Here is a 22,087-nt window from a genome sequence, read left to right on the forward strand (position 1 = left end):
CATCTCTTCCAAAGGCCTGTGAAATACAGTTTCTTTGCAGGCCTGATCTGGCTGAAGTAGGACTTCTGATCTGGGTGTGCTACTTTGCCCTAGAGCTGAAAGGCACAACGTGCAGGCTTCTTTCCAAAGGGCGAGTTGGGCCCCACAGCATCTTGCTTCCAGCTCTTTGGGAAGCTAAGAAACAACTCGCTCTGCACAGTGCTCTTACAGCCTAGTGGGAACATGTCTTCCAAAGGCCTGTGAAACGCAGTTTCTTTGCAGGCCTGATCTGGCTGAAGTAGGACTTCTGCTCTGGGTGTGCTACTTTGCCCTAGAGCTGAAAGGCACAACGTGCAGGCTTCTTTCCAAAGGGCGAGTTGGGCCCCACAGCATCTTGCTTCCAGCTCTTTGGGAAGCTAAGAAACAACTCGCTCTGCACAGTGCTCTTACAGCCTACCGGGAACATGTCTTCCAAAGGCCTGTGAAACGCAGTTTCTTTGCAGGCCTGATCTGGCTGAAGTAGGACTTCTGCTCTGGGTGTGCTACTTTGCCCTAGAGCTGAAAGGCACAACGTGCAGGCTTCTTTCCAAAGGGCGAGTTGGGCCCCACAGCATCTTGCTTCCAGCTCTTTGGGAAGCTAAGAAACCACTCACTCTGCACAGTGCTCTTACAGCCTACCGGGAACATCTCTTCCAAAGGCCTGTGAAACGCAGTTTCTTTGCAGGCCTGATCTGGCCGAAGTAGGACTTCTGCTCAGGGTGTGCTACTTTGCCCTAGAGCTGAAAGGCACAACGTGCAGGCTTCTTTCCAAAGGGCGATTTGGGCCCCAAAGCATCTTGCTTCCAGCTCTTTGGGAAGCTAAGAAACAACTCGCTCTGCACAGTGCTCTTACAGCCTACCGGGAACATCTCTTACAAAGGCCTGTGAAAGGCAGTTTCTTTGCAGGCCTGATCTGGCTGAAGTAGAACTTCTGCTCTGGGTGTGCCACATGGCCCTAGAGCTTTAAGACACAACGTGCAGGCTTCTTTCCAAACGGCGTGTTGGGCCCCAAAGCCTCTTGCTTCCAGCTCTTTGGGAAGCTAAGAAACAACTCGCTCTGCAGACCTCTCTTACAGCCAACCGGGAGCATCTCTTGCAAAGGCCTGAGAAATGCAGTTTCTTTGCAGGCCTTATCTCGCTGGGGTAGAACTGCTTCTATGCCATATCCTACTTCGGCCTAGAGTTGCAAGGCTCAAAGTCCTGCCTTGACTCCTCAAGGGCAGACAGGCCCCACAGCGTGGGGCTTCAACCTCTTTAGGCCGCTAAGAAACAACTTGCTCTGCACTGGTGTTTTACAGCCTACAGGGAACGAGTCTTACAAAGGCCTGTGAAACGCAGTTTCTTCCCAGCCCTAATGTGGCTGAAGTAGAACTTCTGCTCTGCCGGGTCCTACATGGCGCTAGAGCTGCAAGGCACAAAGTCCTGCCTTGTTTCCACAAGGGAAGACAAGTCCCTCAGGTCCAGCTTCCAGCTCTTTCGGCAGCTAAGAAACAACTCGCTCTGCACAGTGCTCTTACAGCCTACCGGGAACTTCTCTTCCAAAGGCCTGTGAAACGCAGTTTCTTTGCAAGCCTGATCTGGCTGAAGTAGGACTTCTGCTCTGGGTGTGCTACGTTGCCCAAGAGCTGAAAGGCACTACGTGCAGGCTTCTTTCCAAAGGGCGAGTTGGGCCCCACAGCATCTTGCTTCCAGCTCTTTGGGAAGCTAAGAAACAACTCGCTCTGCACAGTGCTCTTACAGCCTAGTGGGAACATCTCTTCCAAAGGCCTGTGAAACGCAGTTTCTTTGCAGGCCTGATCTGGCTGAAGTAGGACTTCTGCTCTGGGTGTGCTACTTTGCCCTAGAGCTGAAAGGCACAACGTGCAGGCTTCTTTCCAAAGGGCGAGTTGGGCCCCACAGCATCTTGCTTCCAGCTCTTTGGGAAGCTAAGAAACAACTCGCTCTGCACAGTGCTCTTACAGCCTAGTGGGAACAGGTCTTCCAAAGGCCTGTGAAACGCAGTTTCTTTGCAGGCCTGATCTGGCTGAAGTAGGACTTCTGCTCTGGGTGTGCTACTTTGCCCTAGAGCTGAAAGGCACAACGTGCAGGCTTCTTTCCAAAGGGCGAGTTGGGCCCCACAGCATCTTGCTTCCAGCTCTTTGGGAAGCTAAGAAACTACTCGCTCTGCACAGTGCTCTTACAGCATACCGGGAACATCTCTTCCAAAGGCCTGTGAAACACAGTTTCTTTGCAGGCCTGATCTGGCTGAAGTAGGACTTCTGCTCTGGGTGTGCTACTTTGCCCTAGAGCTGAAAGGCACAACGTGCAGGCTTCTTTCCAAAGGGCGAGTTGGGCCCCACAGCATCTTGCTTCCAGCTCTTTGGGAAGCTAAGAAACAACTCGCTCTGCACAGTGCTCTTACAGCCTCCCGGGAACATGTCTTCCAAAGGCCTGTGAAACGCAGTTTCTTTGCAGGCATGATCTGGCTGAAGTAGAACTTCTGCTATGGGTGTGCTTCAATGCCCTGGAGCTGAAAGGCACAACCCGCAGTCTTCTTTCCAAAGGGCGAGTTGGGCCCCAAAGCATCTTGCTTCCAGCTCTTTGGGCAGCTAAGAAACAACTTGCTCTGCACTGGTGTTTTACAGCCTACAGGGAACGAGTCTAACAAAGGCCTGTGAAACGCAGTTTCTTCCCAGCCCTGATCTGGCTGAAGTAGAACTTCTGCTCTGGGTGTGCCACATGGCCCTAGAGCTGAAAGGCACATCGTGCAGGCTTCTTTCCAAAGGGCGAGTTGGGCCCCACAGCATCTTGCTTCCAGCTCTTTGGGAAGCTAAGAAACAACTCGCTCTGCACAGTGCTCTTACAGCCTACCGGGAACATCTCTTCCAAAGGCCTGTGAAACGCAGTTTCTTTGCAGGCCTGATCTGGCTGAAGTAGGACTTCTGCTCTGGGTGTGCTACTTCGCCCTAGAGCTGAAAGGCACAACGTGCAGGCTTCTTTCCAAAGGGCGAGTTGGGCCCCACAGCATCTTGCTTCCAGCTCTTTGGGAAGCTAAGAAACAACTCGCTCTGCACAGTGCTCTTACAGCCTACCGGGAACATCTCTTCCAAAGGCCTGTGAAACGCAGTTTCTTTGCAGGCCTGATCTGGCTGAAGTAGGACTTCTGCTCTGGGTGTGCTACTTTGCCCTAGAGCTGAAAGGCACAACGTGCAGGCTTCTTTCCAAAGGGCGAGTTGGGCCCCACAGCATCTTGCTTCCAGCTCTTTGGGAAGCTAAGAAACAACTCGCTCTGCACAGTGCTCTTACAGCCTACCGGGAACATGTCTTCCAAAGGCCTGTGAAACGCAGTTTCTTTGCAGGCCTGATCTGGCTGAAGTAGGACTTCTGCTCTGGGTGTGCTACTTTGCCCTAGAGCTGAAAGGCACAACGTGCAGGCTTCTTTCCAAAGGGCGAGTTGGGCCCCACAGCATCTTGCTTCCAGCTCTTTGGGAAGCTAAGAAACCACTCACTCTGCACAGTGCTCTTACAGCCTACCGGGAACATCTCTTCCAAAGGCCTGTGAAACGCAGTTTCTTTGCAGGCCTGATCTGGCCGAAGTAGGACTTCTGCTCAGGGTGTGCTACTTTGCCCTAGAGCTGAAAGGCACAACGTGCAGGCTTCTTTCCAAAGGGCGAGTTGGGCCCCAAAGCATCTTGCTTCCAGCTCTTTGGGAAGCTAAGAAACAACTCGCTCTGCACAGTGCTCTTACAGCCTACCGGGAACATCTCTTACAAAGGCCTGTGAAAGGCAGTTTCTTTGCAGGCCTGATCTGGCTGAAGTAGAACTTCTGCTCTGGGTGTGCCACATGGCCCTAGAGCTTTAAGACACAACGTGCAGGCTTCTTTCCAAACGGCGTGTTGGGCCCCAAAGCCTCTTGCTTCCAGCTCTTTGGGAAGCTAAGAAACAACTCGCTCTGCAGACCTCTCTTACAGCCAACCGGGAGCATCTCTTGCAAAGGCCTGAGAAATGCAGTTTCTTTGCAGGCCTTATCTCGCTGGGGTAGAACTGCTTCTATGCCATATCCTACTTCGGCCTAGAGTTGCAAGGCTCAAAGTCCTGCCTTGACTCCTCAAGGGCAGACAGGCCCCACAGAGTGGGGCTTCAACTTCTTTAGGCCGCTAAGAAACAACTTGCTCTGCACTGGTGTTTTACAGCCTACAGGGAACGAGTCTTACAAAGGCCTGTGAAACGCAGTTTCTTCCCAGCCCTAATGTGGCTGAAGTAGAACTTCTGCTCTGCCGGGTCCTACATGGCGCTAGAGCTGCAAGGCACAAAGTCCTGCCTTGTTTCCACAAGGGAAGACAAGTCCCTCAGGTCCAGCTTCCAGCTCTTTCGGCAGCTAAGAAACAACTCGCTCTGCACAGTGCTCTTACAGCCTACCGGGAACTTCTCTTCCAAAGGCCTGTGAAACGCAGTTTCTTTGCAAGCCTGATCTGGCTGAAGTAGGACTTCTGCTCTGGGTGTGCTACGTTGCCCAAGAGCTGAAAGGCACTACGTGCAGGCTTCTTTCCAAAGGGCGAGTTGGGCCCCACAGCATCTTGCTTCCAGCTCTTTGGGAAGCTAAGAAACAACTCGCTCTGCACAGTGCTCTTACAGCCTAGTGGGAACATCTCTTCCAAAGGCCTGTGAAACGCAGTTTCTTTGCAGGCCTGATCTGGCTGAAGTAGGACTTCTGCTCTGGGTGTGCTACTTTGCCCTAGAGCTGAAAGGCACAACGTGCAGGCTTCTTTCCAAAGGGCGAGTTGGGCCCCACAGCATCTTGCTTCCAGCTCTTTGGGAAGCTAAGAAACAACTCGCTCTGCACAGTGCTCTTACAGCCTAGTGGGAACAGGTCTTCCAAAGGCCTGTGAAACGCAGTTTCTTTGCAGGCCTGATCTGGCTGAAGTAGGACTTCTGCTCTGGGTGTGCTACTTTGCCCTAGAGCTGAAAGGCACAACGTGCAGGCTTCTTTCCAAAGGGCGAGTTGGGCCCCACAGCATCTTGCTTCCAGCTCTTTGGGAAGCTAAGAAACTACTCGCTCTGCACAGTGCTCTTACAGCATACCGGGAACATCTCTTCCAAAGGCCTGTGAAACACAGTTTCTTTGCAGGCCTGATCTGGCTGAAGTAGGACTTCTGCTCTGGGTGTGCTACTTTGCCCTAGAGCTGAAAGGCACAACGTGCAGGCTTCTTTCCAAAGGGCGAGTTGGGCCCCACAGCATCTTGCTTCCAGCTCTTTGGGAAGCTAAGAAACAACTCGCTCTGCACAGTGCTCTTACAGCCTAGCGGGAACATCTCTTCCAAAGGCCTGTGAAACGCAGTTTCTTTGCAGGCCTGATCTGGCTGAAGTAGGACTTCTGCTCTGGGTGTGCTACTTCGCCCTAGAGCTGAAAGGCACAACGTGCAGGCTTCTTTCCAAAGGGCGAGTTGGGCCCCACAGCATCTTGCTTCCAGCTCTTTGGGAAGCTAAGAAACAACTCGCTCTGCACAGTGCTCTTACAGCCTACCGGGAACATCTCTTCCAAAGGCCTGTGAAACGCAGTTTCTTTGCAGGCCTGATCTGGCTGAAGTAGGACTTCTGCTCTGGGTGTGCTACTTTGCCCTAGAGCTGAAAGGCACAACGTGCAGGCTTCTTTCCAAAGGGCGAGTTGGGCCCCACAGCATCTTGCTTCCAGCTCTTTGGGAAGCTAAGAAACAACTCGCTCTGCACAGTGCTCTTACAGCGTACCGGGAACATCTCTTCCAAAGGCCTGTGAAACGCAGTTTCTTTGCAGGCCTGATCTGGCCGAAGTAGGACTTCTGCTCAGGGTGTGCTACTTTGCCCTAGAGCTGAAAGGCACAACGTGCAGGCTTCTTTCCAAAGGGCGAGTTGGGCCCCACAGCATCTTGCTTCCAGCTCTTTGGGAAGCTAAGAAACAACTCGCTCTGCACAGTGCTCTTGCAGCCTACCGGGAACATCTCTTCCAAAGGCCTGTGAAATGCAGTTTCTTTGCAGGCCTCATCTGGCCGAAGTAGGACTTCTGCTCTGGGTGTGCTACTTTGCCCTAGAGCTGAAAGGCACAACGTGCAGGCTTCTTTCCAAAGGGCGAGTTGGGCCCCACAGCATCTTGCTTCCAGCTCTTTGGGAAGCTAAGAAACAACTCGCTCTGCACAGTGCTCTTACAGCCTAGTGGGAACATCTCTTCCAAAGGCCTGTGAAATACAGTTTCTTTGCAGGCCTGATCTGGCTGAAGTAGGACTTCTGATCTGGGTGTGCTACTTTGCCCTAGAGCTGAAAGGCACAACGTGCAGGCTTCTTTCCAAAGGGCGAGTTGGGCCCCACAGCATCTTGCTTCCAGCTCTTTGGGAAGCTAAGAAACAACTCGCTCTGCACAGTGCTCTTACAGCCTAGTGGGAACATCTCTTCCAAAGGCCTGTGAAACGCAGTTTCTTTGCAGGCCTGATCTGGCTGAAGTAGGACTTCTGCTCTGGGTGTGCTACTTTGCCCTAGAGCTGAAAGGCACAACGTGCAGGCTTCTTTCCAAAGGGCGAGTTGGGCCCCACAGCATCTTGCTTCCAGCTCTTTGGGAAGCTAAGAAACAACTCGCTCTGCACAGTGCTCTTACAGCCTACCGGGAACATCTCTTCCAAAGGCCTGTGAAACGCAGTTTCTTTGCAGGCCTGATCTGGCTGAAGTGGAACTTCTGCTCTGGATGTGCCACATTGACCTAGAGCTCAAAGGCACAACGTGCAGGCTTCTTAAAAAAGGGGGAGGTGGGACCCAGAGCATCTTGCTTCCAGCTCTTTGGGAAGCTAAGAAACAACTCGCTCTGCACAGTGCTCTTACAGCCTACCGGGAACATCTCTTCCAAAGGCCTGTGAAACGCAGTTTCTTTGCAGGCCTGATCTGGCTGAAGTAGGACTTCTGCTCTGGGTGTGCTACTTTGCCCTAGAGCTGAAAGGCACAACGTGCAGGCTTCTTTCCAAAGGGCGAGTTGGGCCCCACAGCATCTTGCTTCCAGCTCTTTGGGAAGCTAAGAAACCACTCGCTCTGCACAGTGCTCTTACAGCCTAGTGGGAACATCTCTTCCAAAGGCCTGTGAAACGCAGTTTCTTTGCAGGCCTGATCTGGCTGAAGTAGGACTTCTGCTCTGGGTGTGCTACTTTGCCCTAGAGCTGAAAGGCACAACGTGCAGACTTCTTTCCAGAGGGCGAGTTGGGCCCCACAGCATCTTGCTTCCAGCTCTTTGGGAAGCTAAGAAACAACTCGCTCTGCACAGTGCTCTTACAGCCTACCGGGAACATCTCTTCCAAAGGCCTGTGAAACGCAGTTTCTTTGCAGGCCTGATCTGGCTGAAGTAGGACTTCTGCTCTGGGTGTGCTACTTTGCCCTAGAGCTGAAAGGCACAACGTGCAGGCTTCTTTCCAAAGGGCGAGTTGGGCCCCACAGCATCTTGCTTCCAGCTCTTTGGGAAGCTAAGAAACAACTCGCTCTGCACAGTGCTCTTGCAGCCTACCGGGAACATCTCTTCCAAAGGCCTGTGAAATGCAGTTTCTTTGCAGGCCTCATCTGGCCGAAGTAGGTCTTCTGCTCTGGGTGTGCTACTTTGCCCTAGAGCTGAAAGGCACAACGTGCAGGCTTCTTTCCAAAGGGCGAGTTGGGCCCCACAGCATCTTGCTTCCAGCTCTTTGGGAAGCTAAGAAACAACTCGCTCTGCACAGTGCTCTTACAGCCTACCGGGAACATGTCTTCCAAAGGCCTGTGAAACGCAGTTTCTTTGCAGGCCTGATCTGGCTGAAGTAGGACTTCTGCTCTAGGTGTGCTACTTTGCCCTAGAGCTGAAAGGCACAACGTGCAGGCTTCTTTCCAAAGGGCGAGTTGGGCCCCACAGCATCTTGCTTCCAGCTCTTTGGGAAGCTAAGAAACCACTCACTCTGCACAGTGCTCTTACAGCCTACCGGGAACATCTCTTCCAAAGGCCTGTGAAACGCAGTTTCTTTGCAGGCCTGATCTGGCTGAAGTAGGACTTCTGCTCTGGGTGTGCTACTTTGCCCTAGAGCTGAAAGGCACAACGTGCAGGCTTCTTTCCAAAGGGCGAGTTGGGCCCCACAGCATCTTGCTTCCAGCTCTTTGGGAAGCTAAGAAACAACTCGCTCTGCACAGTGCTCTTACAGCCTACCGGGAACATGTCTTCCAAAGGCCTGTGAAACACAGTTTCTTTGCAGGCCTGATCTGGCTGAAGTAGGACTTCTGCTCTGGGTGTGCTACTTTGCCCTAGAGCTGAAAGGCACAACGTGCACGCTTCTTTCCAAAGGGCGAGTTGGGCCCCACAGCATCTTGCTTCCAGCTCTTTGGGAAGCTAAGAAACAACTCGCTCTGCACAGTGCTCTTACAGCCTACCGGGAACATGTCTTCCAAAGGCCTGTGAAACACAGTTTCTTTGCAGGCCTGATCTGGCTGAAGTAGGACTTCTGCTCTGGGTGTGCTACTTTGCCCTAGAGCTGAAAGGCACAACGTGCAGGCTTCTTTCCAAAGGGCGAGTTGGGCCCCACAGCATCTTGCTTCCAGCTCTTTGGGAAGCTAAGAAACCACTCGCTCTGCACAGTGCTCTTACAGCCTACCGGGAACATCTCTTCCAAAGGCCTGTGAAACGCAGTTTCTTTGCAGGCCTGATCTGGCCGAAGTAGGACTTCTGCTCAGGGTGTGCTACTTTGCCCTAGAGCTGAAAGGCACAACGTGCAGGCTTCTTTCCAAAGGGCGAGTTGGGCCCCACAGCATCTTGCTTCCAGCTCTTTGGGAAGCTAAGAAACAACTCGCTCTGCACAGTGCTCTTACAGCCTACCGGGAACATCTCTTACAAAGGCCTGTGAAAGGCAGTTTCTTTGCAGGCCTGATCTGGCTGAAGTAGAACTTCTGCTCTGGGTGTGCCACATGGCCCTAGAGCTTTAAGACACAACGTGCAGGCTTCTTTCCAAACGGCGTGTTGGGCCCCAAAGCCTCTTGCTTCCAGCTCTTTGGGAAGCTAAGAAACAACTCGCTCTGCAGACCTCTCTTACAGCCAACCGGGAGCATCTCTTGCAAAGGCCTGAGAAATGCAGTTTCTTTGCAGGCCTTATCTCGCTGAGGTAGAACTGCTTCTATGCCATATCCTACTTCGGCCTAGAGTTGCAAGGCTCAAAGTCCTGCCTTGACTCCTCAAGGGCAGACAGGCCCCACAGCGTGGGGCTTCAACCTCTTTAGGCCGCTAAGAAACAACTTGCTCTGCACTGGTGTTTTACAGCCTACAGGGAACGAGTCTTACAAAGGCCTGTGAAACGCAGTTTCTTCCCAGCCCTAATGTGGCTGAAGTAGAACTTCTGCTCTGCCGGGTCCTACATGGCGCTAGAGCTGCAAGGCACAAAGTCCTGCCTTGTTTCCACAAGGGAAGACAAGTCCCTCAGGTCCAGCTTCCAGCTCTTTCGGCAGCTAAGAAACAACTCGGTCTGCACAGTGCTCTTACAGCCTACCGGGAACTTCTCTTCCAAAGGCCTGTGAAACGCAGTTTCTTTGCAAGCCTGATCTGGCTGAAGTAGGACTTCTGCTCTGGGTGTGCTACGTTGCCCAAGAGCTGAAAGGCACTACGTGCAGGCTTCTTTCCAAAGGGCGAGTTGGGCCCCACAGCATCTTGCTTCCAGCTCTTTGGGAAGCTAAGAAACAACTCGCTCTGCACAGTGCTCTTACAGCCTAGTGGGAACATCTCTTCCAAAGGCCTGTGAAACGCAGTTTCTTTGCAGGCCTGATCTGGCTGAAGTAGGACTTCTGCTCTGGGTGTGCTACTTTGCCCTAGAGCTGAAAGGCACAACGTGCAGGCTTCTTTCCAAAGGGCGAGTTGGGCCCCACAGCATCTTGCTTCCAGCTCTTTGGGAAGCTAAGAAACAACTCGCTCTGCACAGTGCTCTTACAGCCTACCGGGAACATCTCTTCCAAAGGCCTGTGAAACGCAGTTTCTTTGCAGGCCTGATCTGGCTGAAGTAGGACTTCTGCTCTGGGTGTGCTACTTCGCCCTAGAGCTGAAAGGCACAACGTGCAGGCTTCTTTCCAAAGGGCGAGTTGGGCCCCACAGCATCTTGCTTCCAGCTCTTTGGGAAGCTAAGAAACAACTCGCTCTGCACAGTGCTCTTACAGCCTACCGGGAACATCTCTTCCAAAGGCCTGTGAAACGCAGTTTCTTTGCAGGCCTGATCTGGCTGAAGTAGGACTTCTGCTCTGGGTGTGCTACTTTGCCCTAGAGCTGAAAGGCACAACGTGCAGGCTTCTTTCCAAAGGGCGAGTTGGGCCCCACAGCATCTTGCTTCCAGCTCTTTGGGAAGCTAAGAAACAACTCGCTCTGCACAGTGCTCTTACAGCGTACCGGGAACATCTCTTCCAAAGGCCTGTGAAACGCAGTTTCTTTGCAGGCCTGATCTGGCCGAAGTAGGACTTCTGCTCAGGGTGTGCTACTTTGCCCTAGAGCTGAAAGGCACAACGTGCAGGCTTCTTTCCAAAGGGCGAGTTGGGCCCCACAGCATCTTGCTTCCAGCTCTTTGGGAAGCTAAGAAACAACTCGCTCTGCACAGTGCTCTTACAGCCTACCGGGAGCATCTCTTCCAAAGGCCTGTGAAACGCAGTTTCTTTGCAGGCCTGATCTGGCTGAAGTAGGACTTCTGCTCTGGCTGTGCTACTTTGCCCTAGAGCTGAAAGGCACAACGTGCAGGCTTCTTTCCAAAGGGCGAGTTGGGCCCCACAGCATCTTGCTTCCAGCTCTTTGGGAAGCTAAGAAACAACTCGCTCTGCACAGTGCTCTTACAGCCTAGTGGGAACATGTCTTCCAAAGGCCTGTGAAACGCAGTTTCTTTGCAGGCCTGATCTGGCTGAAGTAGGACTTCTGCTCTGGGTGTGCTACTTTGCCCTAGAGCTGAAAGGCACAACATGCAGGCTTCTTTCCAAAGGGCGAGTTGGGCCCCACAGCATCTTGCTTCCAGCTCTTTGGGAAGCTAAGAAACAACTCGCTCTGCACAGTGCTCTTACAGCCTACGGGGAACATCTCTTCCAAAGGCCTGTGAAACGCAGTTTCTTTGCAGGCCTGATCTGGCTGAAATAGGACTTCTGCTCTGGGTGTGCTACTTTGCCCTAGAGCTGAAAGGCACAACGTGCAGGCTTATTTCCAAAGGGCGAGTTGGGCCCCACAGCATCTTGCTTCCAGCTCTTTGGGAAGCTAAGAAACAACTCGCTCTGCACAGTGCTCTTACAGCCTACCGGGAACATCTCTTCCAAAGGCCTGTGAAACGCAGTTTCTTTGCAGGCCTGATCTGGCTGAAATAGGACTTCGGCTCTGGGTGTGCTACTTTGCCCTAGAGCTGAAAGGCACAACGTGCAGGCTTCTTTCCAAAGGGCGAGTTGGGCCCCACAGCATCTTGCTTCCAGCTCTTTGGGAAGCTAAGAAACAACTCGCTCTGCACAGTGCTCTTACAGCCTACCGGGAACATCTCTTCCAAAGGCCTGTGAAACGCAGTTTCTTTGCTGGCCTGATGTGGCTGATGTAGGACTTCTGCTCTGGGTGTGCTACTTTGCCCTAGAGCTGAAAGGCACAACGTGCAGGCTTCTTTCCAAAGGGCGAGTTGGGCCCCACAGCATCTTGCTTCCAGCTCTTTGGGAAGCTAAGAAACAACTCGCTCTGCACAGTGCTCTTGCAGCCTACCGGGAACATCTCTTCCAAAGGCCTGTGAAATGCAGTTTCTTTGCAGGCCTCATCTGGCCGAAGTAGGACTTCTGCTCTGGGTGTGCTACTTTGCCCTAGAGCTGAAAGGCACAACGTGCAGGCTTCTTTCCAAAGGACGAGTTGGGCCCCACAGCATCTTGCTTCCAGCTCTTTGGGAAGCTAAGAAACAACTCGCTCTGCACAGTGCTCTTACAGCCTACCGGGAACATGTCTTCCAAAGGCCTGTGAAACGCAGTTTCTTTGCAGGCCTGATCTGGCTGAAGTAGGACTTCTGCTCTGGGTGTGCTACTTTGCCCTAGAGCTGAAAGGCACAACGTGCAGGCTTCTTTCCAAAGGGCGAGTTGGGCCCCACAGCATCTTGCTTCCAGCTCTTTGGGAAGCTAAGAAACCACTCACTCTGCACAGTGCTCTTACAGCCTACCGGGAACATCTCTTCCAAAGGCCTGTGAAACGCAGTTTCTTTGCAGGCCTGATCTGGCTGAAGTAGGACTTCTGCTCTGGGTGTGCTACTTTGCCCTAGAGCTGAAAGGCACAACGTGCAGGCTTCTTTCCAAAGGGCGAGTTGGGCCCCACAGCATCTTGCTTCCAGCTCTTTGGGAAGCTAAGAAACAACTCGCTCTGCACAGTGCTCTTACAGCCTACCGGGAACATGTCTTCCAAAGGCCTGTGAAACACAGTTTCTTTGCAGGCCTGATCTGGCTGAAGTAGGACTTCTGCTCTGGGTGTGCTACTTTGCCCTAGAGCTGAAAGGCACAACGTGCAGGCTTCTTTCCAAAGGGCGAGTTGGGCCCCACAGCATCTTGCTTCCAGCTCTTTGGGAAGCTAAGAAACAACTCGCTCTGCACAGTGCTCTTACAGCCTACCGGGAACATGTCTTCCAAAGGCCTGTGAAACACAGTTTCTTTGCAGGCCTGATCTGGCTGAAGTAGGACTTCTGCTCTGGGTGTGCTACTTTGCCCTAGAGCTGAAAGGCACAACGTGCAGGCTTCTTTCCAAAGGGCGAGTTGGGCCCCACAGCATCTTGCTTCCAGCTCTTTGGGAAGCTAAGAAACCACTCGCTCTGCACAGTGCTCTTACAGCCTACCGGGAACATCTCTTCCAAAGGCCTGTGAAACGCAGTTTCTTTGCAGGCCTGATCTGGCCGAAGTAGGACTTCTGCTCAGGGTGTGCTACTTTGCCCTAGAGCTGAAAGGCACAACGTGCAGGCTTCTTTCCAAAGGGCGAGTTGGGCCCCAAAGCATCTTGCTTCCAGCTCTTTGGGAAGCTAAGAAACAACTCGCTCTGCACAGTGCTCTTACAGCCTACCGGGAACATCTCTTACAAAGGCCTGTGAAAGGCAGTTTCTTTGCAGGCCTGATCTGGCTGAAGTAGAACTTCTGCTCTGGGTGTGCCACATGGCCCTAGAGCTTTAAGACACAACGTGCAGGCTTCTTTCCAAACGGCGTGTTGGGCCCCAAAGCCTCTTGCTTCCAGCTCTTTGGGAAGCTAAGAAACAACTCGCTCTGCAGACCTCTCTTACAGCCAACCGGGAGCATCTCTTGCAAAGGCCTGAGAAATGCAGTTTCTTTGCAGGCCTTATCTCGCTGAGGTAGAACTGCTTCTATGCCATATCCTACTTCGGCCTAGAGTTGCAAGGCTCAAAGTCCTGCCTTGACTCCTCAAGGGCAGACAGGCCCCACAGCGTGGGGCTTCAACCTCTTTAGGCCGCTAAGAAACAACTTGCTCTGCACTGGTGTTTTACAGCCTACAGGGAACGAGTCTTACAAAGGCCTGTGAAACGCAGTTTCTTCCCAGCCCTAATGTGGCTGAAGTAGAACTTCTGCTCTGCCGGGTCCTACATGGCGCTAGAGCTGCAAGGCACAAAGTCCTGCCTTGTTTCCACAAGGGAAGACAAGTCCCTCAGGTCCAGCTTCCAGCTCTTTCGGCAGCTAAGAAACAACTCGCTCTGCACAGTGCTCTTACAGCCTACCGGGAACTTCTCTTCCAAAGGCCTGTGAAACGCAGTTTCTTTGCAAGCCTGATCTGGCTGAAGTAGGACTTCTGCTCTGGGTGTGCTACGTTGCCCAAGAGCTGAAAGGCACTACGTGCAGGCTTCTTTCCAAAGGGCGAGTTGGGCCCCACAGCATCTTGCTTCCAGCTCTTTGGGAAGCTAAGAAACAACTCGCTCTGCACAGTGCTCTTACAGCCTAGTGGGAACATCTCTTCCAAAGGCCTGTGAAACGCAGTTTCTTTGCAGGCCTGATCTGGCTGAAGTAGGACTTCTGCTCTGGGTGTGCTACTTTGCCCTAGAGCTGAAAGGCACAACGTGCAGTCTTCTTTCCAAAGGGCGAGTTGGGCCCCACAGCATCTTGCTTCCAGCTCTTTGGGAAGCTAAGAAACAACTCGCTCTGCACAGTGCTCTTACAGCCTAGTGGGAACAGGTCTTCCAAAGGCCTGTGAAACGCAGTTTCTTTGCAGGCCTGATCTGGCTGAAGTAGGACTTCTGCTCTGGGTGTGCTACTTTGCCCTAGAGCTGAAAGGCACAACGTGCAGGCTTCTTTCCAAAGGGCGAGTTGGGCCCCACAGCATCTTGCTTCCAGCTCTTTGGGAAGCTAAGAAACTACTCGCTCTGCACAGTGCTCTTACAGCATACCGGGAACATCTCTTCCAAAGGCCTGTGAAACACAGTTTCTTTGCAGGCCTGATCTGGCTGAAGTAGGACTTCTGCTCTGGGTGTGCTACTTTGCCCTAGAGCTGAAAGGCACAACGTGCAGGCTTCTTTCCAAAGGGCGAGTTGGGCCCCACAGCATCTTGCTTCCAGCTCTTTGGGAAGCTAAGAAACAACTCGCTCTGCACAGTGCTCTTACAGCCTACCGGGAACATCTCTTCCAAAGGCCTGTGAAACGCAGTTTCTTTGCAGGCCTGATCTGGCTGAAGTAGGACTTCTGCTCTGGGTGTGCTACTTCGCCCTAGAGCTGAAAGGCACAACGTGCAGGCTTCTTTCCAAAGGGCGAGTTGGGCCCCACAGCATCTTGCTTCCAGCTCTTTGGGAAGCTAAGAAACAACTCGCTCTGCACAGTGCTCTTACAGCCTACCGGGAACATCTCTTCCAAAGGCCTGTGAAACGCAGTTTCTTTGCAGGCCTGATCTGGCTGAAGTAGGACTTCGGCTCTGGGTGTGCTACTTTGCCCTAGAGCTGAAAGGCACAACGTGCAGGCTTCTTTCCAAAGGGCGAGTTGGGCCCCACAGCATCTTGCTTCCAGCTCTTTGGGAAGCTAAGAAACAACTCGCTCTGCACAGTGCTCTTACAGCGTACCGGGAACATCTCTTCCAAAGGCCTGTGAAACGCAGTTTCTTTGCAGGCCTGATCTGGCCGAAGTAGGACTTCTGCTCAGGGTGTGCTACTTTGCCCTAGAGCTGAAAGGCACAACGTGCAGGCTTCTTTCCAAAGGGCGAGTTGGGCCCCACAGCATCTTGCTTCCAGCTCTTTGGGAAGCTAAGAAACAACTCGCTCTGCACAGTGCTCTTACAGCCTACCGGGAACATCTCTTCCAAAGGCCTGTGAAACGCAGTTTCTTTGAAGGCCTGATGTGGCTGATGTAGGACTTCTGCTCTGGGTGTGCTACTTTGCCCTAGAGCTGAAAGGCACAACGTGCACGCTTCTTTCCAAAGGGCGAGTTGGGCCCCACAGCATCTTGCTTCCAGCTCCTTGGGAAGCTAAGAAACAACTCGCTCTGCACAGTGCTCTTACAGCCTACGGGGAACATCTCTTCCAAAGGCCTGTGAAACGCAGTTTCTTTGCAGGCCTGATCTGGCTGAAGTAGGACTTCTGCTCTGGGTGTGCTACTTTGCCCTAGAGCTGAAAGGCACAACGTGCACGCTTCTTTCCAAAGGGCGAGTTGGGCCCCACAGCATCTTGCTTCCAGCTCTTTGGGAAGCTAAGAAACAACTCGCTCTGCACAGTGCTCTTACAGCCTACGGGTAACATCTCTTCCAAAGGCCTGTGAAACGCAGTTTCTTTGCAGGCCTGATCTGGCTGAAGTAGGACTTCTGCTCTGGGTGTGCTACTTTGCCCTAGAGCTGAAAGGCACAACGTGCAGGCTTCTTTCCAAAGGGCGAGTTGGGCCCCACATCATCTTGCTTCCAGCTCTTTGGGAAGCTAAGAAACAACTCGCTCTGCACAGTGCTCTTACAGCCTACCGGGAACATCTCTTCCAAAGGCCTGTGAAACGCAGTTTCTTTGCAGGCCTGATCTGGCTGAAGTAGGACTTCGGCTCTGGGTGTGCTACTTTGCCCTAGAGCTGAAAGGCACAACGTGCAGGCTTCTTTCCAAAGGGCGAGTTGGGCCCCACAGCATCTTGCTTCCAGCTCTTTGGGAAGCTAAGAAACAACTCGCTCTGCAAAGTGCTCTTACAGCCTACCGGGAACATCTCTTCCAAAGGCCTGTGAAACGCAGTTTCTTTGCAGGCCTGATCTGGCTGAAGTAGGACTTCTGCTCTGGGTGTGCTACTTTGCCCTAGAGCTGAAAGGCACAACGTGCAGGCTTCTTTCCAAAGGGCGAGTTGGGCCCCACAGCATCTTGCTTCCAGCTCTTTGGGAAGCTAAGAAACAACTCGCTCTGCACAGTGCTCTTACAGCCTACCGGGAACATCTCTTCCAAAGGCCTGTGAAACGCAGTTTCTTTGCAGGCCTGATCTGGCTGAAGTAGGACTTCTGCTCTGGGTGTGCTACTTTGCCCTAGAGCTGAAAGGAACAACGTGCAGGCTTCTTTCCAAAGGGCGAGTTGGGCCCCACAGCATCTTGCTTCCAGCTCTTTGGGAAGCTAAGAAACAACTCGCTCTGCACAGTGCTCTTACAGCCTACCGGGAACATCTCTTCCAAAGGCCTGTGAAACGCAGTTTCTTTGCAGGCCTGATCTGGCTGAAGTAGCACTTCTGCTCTGGGTGTGCTACTTTGCCCTGGAGCTGAAAGGCACAACGTGCAGGCTTCTTTCCAAAGGGCGAGTTGGGCCCCACAGCATCTTGCTTCCAGCTCTTTGGGAAGCTAAGAAACAACTCGCTCTGCACAGTGCTCTTACAGCCTACCGGGAACATCTCTTCCAAAGGCCTGTGAAACGCAGTTTCTTTGCAGGCCTCATCTGGCTGAAGTAGCACTTCTGCTCTGGGTGTGCTACTTTGCCCTAGAGCTGAAAGGCACAACGTGCAGGCTTCTTTCCAAAGGGCGAGTTGGGCCCCACAGCATCTTGCTTCCAGCTCTTTGGGAAGCTAAGAAACAACTCGCTCTGCACAGTGCTCTTACAGCCTACCGGGAACATCTCTTCCAAAGGCCTGTGAAACGCAGTTTCTTTGCAGGCCTGATCTGGCTGAAGTAGGACTTCGGCTCTGGGTGTGCTACTTTGCCCTAGAGCTGAAAGGCACAACGTGCAGGCTTCTTTCCAAAGGGCGAGTTGGGCCCCACAGCATCTTGCTTCCAGCTCTTTGGGAAGCTAAGAAACAACTCGCTCTGCACAGTGCTCTTACAGCCTACCGGGAACATCTCTTACAAAGGCCTGTGAAAGGCAGTTTCTTTGCAGGCCTGATCTGGCTGAAGTAGAACTTCTGCTCTGGGTGTGCCACATGGCCCTAGAGCTTTAAGACACAACGTGCAGGCTTCTTTCCAAACGGCGTGTTGGGCCCCAAAGCCTCTTGCTTCCAGCTCTTTGGGAAGCTAAGAAACAACTCGCTCTGCAGACCTCTCTTACAGCCAACCGGGAGCATCTCTTGCAAAGGCCTGAGAAATGCAGTTTCTTTGCAGGCCTTATCTCGCTGAGGTAGAACTGCTTCTATGCCATATCCTACTTCGGCCTAGAGTTGCAAGGCTCAAAGTCCTGCCTTGACTCCTCAAGGGCAGACAGGCCCCACAGCGTGGGGCTTCAACCTCTTTAGGCCGCTAAGAAACAACTTGCTCTGCACTGGTGTTTTACAGCCTACAGGGAACGAGTCTTACAAAGGCCTGTGAAACGCAGTTTCTTCCCAGCCCTAATGTGGCTGAAGTAGAACTTCTGCTCTGCCGGGTCCTACATGGCGCTAGAGCTGCAAGGCACAAAGTCCTGCCTTGTTTCCACAAGGGAAGACAAGTCCCTCAGGTCCAGCTTCCAGCTCTTTCGGCAGCTAAGAAACAACTCGCTCTGCACAGTGCTCTTACAGCCTACCGGGAACTTCTCTTCCAAAGGCCTGTGAAACGCAGTTTCTTTGCAAGCCTGATCTGGCTGAAGTAGGACTTCTGCTCTGGGTGTGCTACGTTGCCCAAGAGCTGAAAGGCACAACGTGCAGGCTTCTTTCCAAAGGGCGAGTTGGGCCCCACAGCATCTTGCTTCCAGCTCTTTGGGAAGCTAAGAAACAACTCGCTCTGCACAGTGCTCTTACAGCCTACCGGGAACATCTCTTCCAAAGGCCTGTGAAACGCAGTTTCTTTGCAGGCCTGATCTGGCTGAAGTAGGACTTCTGCTCTGGGTGTGCTACTTTGCCCTAGAGCTGAAAGGCACAACGTGCAGGCTTCTTTCCAAAGGGCGAGTTGGGCCCCACAGCATCTTGCTTCCAGCTCTTTGGGAAGCTAAGAAACAACTCGCTCTGCACAGTGCTCTTACAGCCTAGTGGGAACATGTCTTCCAAAGGCCTGTGAAACGCAGTTTCTTTGCAGGCCTGATCTGGCTGAAGTAGGACTTCTGCTCTGGGTGTGCTACTTTGCCCTAGAGCTGAAAGGCACAACATGCAGGCTTCTTTCCAAAGGGCGAGTTGGGCCCCACAGCATCTTGCTTCCAGCTCTTTGGGAAGCTAAGAAACAACTCGCTCTGCACAGTGCTCTTACAGCCTACCGGGAACATGTCTTCCAAAGGCCTGTGAAACGCAGTTTCTTTGCAGGCCTGATCTGGCTGAAGTAGGACTTCTGCTCTGGGTGTGCTACTTTGCCCTAGAGCTGAAAGGCACAACGTGCAGGCTTCTTTCCAAAGGGCGAGTTGGGCCCCACAGCATCTTGCTTCCAGCTCTTTGGGAAGCTAAGAAACCACTCACTCTGCACAGTGCTCTTACAGCCTACCGGGAACATCTCTTCTAAAGGCCTGTGAAACGCAGTTTCTTTGCAGGCCTGATCTGGCTGAAGTAGGACTTCTGCTCTGGGTGTGCTACTTTGCCCTAGAGCTGAAAGGCACAACGTGCAGGCTTCTTTCCAAAGGGCGAGTTGGGCCCCACAGCATCTTGCTTCCAGCTCTTTGGGAAGCTAAGAAACAACTCGCTCTGCACAGTGCTCTTACAGCCTACCGGGAACATGTCTTCCAAAGGCCTGTGAAACACAGTTTCTTTGCAGGCCTGATCTGGCTGAAGTAGGACTTCTGCTCTGGGTGTGCTACTTTGCCCTAGAGCTGAAAGGCACAACGTGCACGCTTCTTTCCAAAGGGCGAGTTGGGCCCCACAGCATCTTGCTTCCAGCTCTTTGGGAAGCTAAGAAACAACTCGCTCTGCACAGTGCTCTTACAGCCTACCGGGAACATGTCTTCCAAAGGCCTGTGAAACACAGTTTCTTTGCAGGCCTGATCTGGCTGAAGTAGGACTTCTGCTCTGGGTGTGCTACTTTGCCCTAGAGCTGAAAGGCACAACGTGCACGCTTCTTTCCAAAGGGCGAGTTGGGCCCCACAGCATCTTGCTTCCAGCTCTTTGGGAAGCTAAGAAACCACTCGCTCTGCACAGTGCTCTTACAGCCTACCGGGAACATCTCTTCCAAAGGCCTGTGAAACGCAGTTTCTTTGCAGGCCTGATCTGGCCGAAGTAGGACTTCTGCTCAGGGTGTGCTACTTTGCCCTAGAGCTGAAAGGCACAACGTGCAGGCTTCTTTCCAAAGGGCGAGTTGGGCCCCACAGCATCTTGCTTCCAGCTCTTTGGGAAGCTAAGAAACAACTCGCTCTGCACAGTGCTCTTACAGCCTACCGGGAACATCTCTTACAAAGGCCTGTGAAAGGCAGTTTCTTTGCAGGCCTGATCTGGCTGAAGTAGAACTTCTGCTCTGGGTGTGCCACAGGGCCGTAGAGCTTTAAGACACAACGTGCAGGCTTCTTTCCAAACGGCGTGTTGGGCCCCAAAGCCTCTTGCTTCCAGCTCTTTGGGAAGCTAAGAAACAACTCGCTCTGCAGACCTCTCTTACAGCCAACCGGGAGCATCTCTTGCAAAGGCCTGAGAAATGCAGTTTCTTTGCAGGCCTTATCTCGCTGAGGTAGAACTGCTTCTATGCCATATCCTACTTCGGCCTAGAGTTGCAAGGCTCAAAGTCCTGCCTTGACTCCTCAAGGGCAGACAGGCCCCACAGCGTGGGGCTTCAACCTCTTTAGGCCGCTAAGAAACAACTTGCTCTGCACTGGTGTTTTACAGCCTACAGGGAACGAGTCTTACAAAGACCTGTGAAACGCAGTTTCTTCCCAGCCCTAATGTGGCTGAAGTAGAACTTCTGCTCTGCCGGGTCCTACATGGCGCTAGAGCTGCAAGGCACAAAGTCCTGCCTTGTTTCCACAAGGGAAGACAAGTCCCTCAGGTCCAGCTTCCAGCTCTTTCGGCAGCTAAGAAACAACTCGCTCTGCACAGTGCTCTTACAGCCTACCGGGAACTTCTCTTCCAAAGGCCTGTGAAACGCAGTTTCTTTGCAAGCCTGATCTGGCTGAAGTAGGACTTCTGCTCTGGGTGTGCTACGTTGCCCAAGAGCTGAAAGGCACTACGTGCAGGCTTCTTTCCAAAGGGCGAGTTGGGCCCCACAGCATCTTGCTTCCAGCTCTTTGGGAAGCTAAGAAACAACTCGCTCTGCACAGTGCTCTTACAGCCTAGTGGGAACATCTCTTCCAAAGGCCTGTGAAACGCAGTTTCTTTGCAGGCCTGATCTGGCTGAAGTAGGACTTCTGCTCTGGGTGTGCTACTTTGCCCTAGAGCTGAAAGGCACAACGTGCAGGCTTCTTTCCAAAGGGCGAGTTGGGCCCCACAGCATCTTGCTTCCAGCTCTTTGGGAAGCTAAGAAACAACTCGCTCTGCACAGTGCTCTTACAGCCTACCGGGAACATCTCTTACAAAGGCCTGTGAAAGGCAGTTTCTTTGCAGGCCTGATCTGGCTGAAGTAGAACTTCTGCTCTGGGTGTGCCACATGGCCCTAGAGCTTTAAGACACAACGTGCAGGCTTCTTTCCAAACGGCGTGTTGGGCCCCAAAGCCTCTTGCTTCCAGCTCTTTGGGAAGCTAAGAAACAACTCGCTCTGCAGACCTCTCTTACAGCCAACCGGGAGCATCTCTTGCAAAGGCCTGAGAAATGCAGTTTCTTTGCAGGCCTTATCTCGCTGAGGTAGAACTGCTTCTATGCCATATCCTACTTCGGCCTAGAGTTGCAAGGCTCAAAGTCCTGCCTTGACTCCTCAAGGGCAGACAGGCCCCACAGCGTGGGGCTTCAACCTCTTTAGGCCGCTAAGAAACAACTTGCTCTGCACTGGTGTTTTACAGCCTACAGGGAACGAGTCTTACAAAGGCCTGTGAAACGCAGTTTCTTCCCAGCCCTAATGTGGCTGAAGTAGAACTTCTGCTCTGCCGGGTCCTACATGGCGCTAGAGCTGCAAGGCACAAAGTCCTGCCTTGTTTCCACAAGGGAAGACAAGTCCCTCAGGTCCAGCTTCCAGCTCTTTCGGCAGCTAAGAAACAACTCGCTCTGCACAGTGCTCTTACAGCCTACCGGGAACTTCTCTTCCAAAGGCCTGTGAAACGCAGTTTCTTTGCAAGCCTGATCTGGCTGAAGTAGGACTTCTGCTCTGGGTGTGCTACGTTGCCCAAGAGCTGAAAGGCACAACGTGCAGGCTTCTTTCCAAAGGGCGAGTTGGGCCCCACAGCATCTTGCTTCCAGCTCTTTGGGAAGCTAAGAAACAACTCGCTCTGCACAGTGCTCTTACAGCCTACCGGGAACATCTCTTCCAAAGGCCTGTGAAACGCAGTTTCTTTGCAGGCCTGATCTGGCTGAAGTAGGACTTCTGCTCTGGGTGTGCTACTTTGCCCTAGAGCTGAAAGGCACAACGTGCAGGCTTCTTTCCAAAGGGCGAGTTGGGCCCCACAGCATCTTGCTTCCAGCTCTTTGGGAAGCTAAGAAACAACTCGCTCTGCACAGTGCTCTTACAGCCTAGTGGGAACATCTCTTCCAAAGGCCTGTGAAACGCAGTTTCTTTGCAGGCCTGATCTGGCTGAAGTAGGACTTCTGCTCTGGGTGTGCTACTTTGCCCTAGAGCTGAAAGGCACAACGTGCAGGCTTCTTTCCAAAGGGCGAGTTGGGCCCCACAGCATCTTGCTTCCAGCTCTTTGGGAAGCTAAGAAACAACTCGCTCTGCACAGTG

This window comes from Equus caballus, chromosome 27, assembly GCF_041296265.1.
Source record: "Equus caballus isolate H_3958 breed thoroughbred chromosome 27, TB-T2T, whole genome shotgun sequence".
Classification (NCBI taxonomy): domain Eukaryota; kingdom Metazoa; phylum Chordata; class Mammalia; order Perissodactyla; family Equidae; genus Equus; species Equus caballus.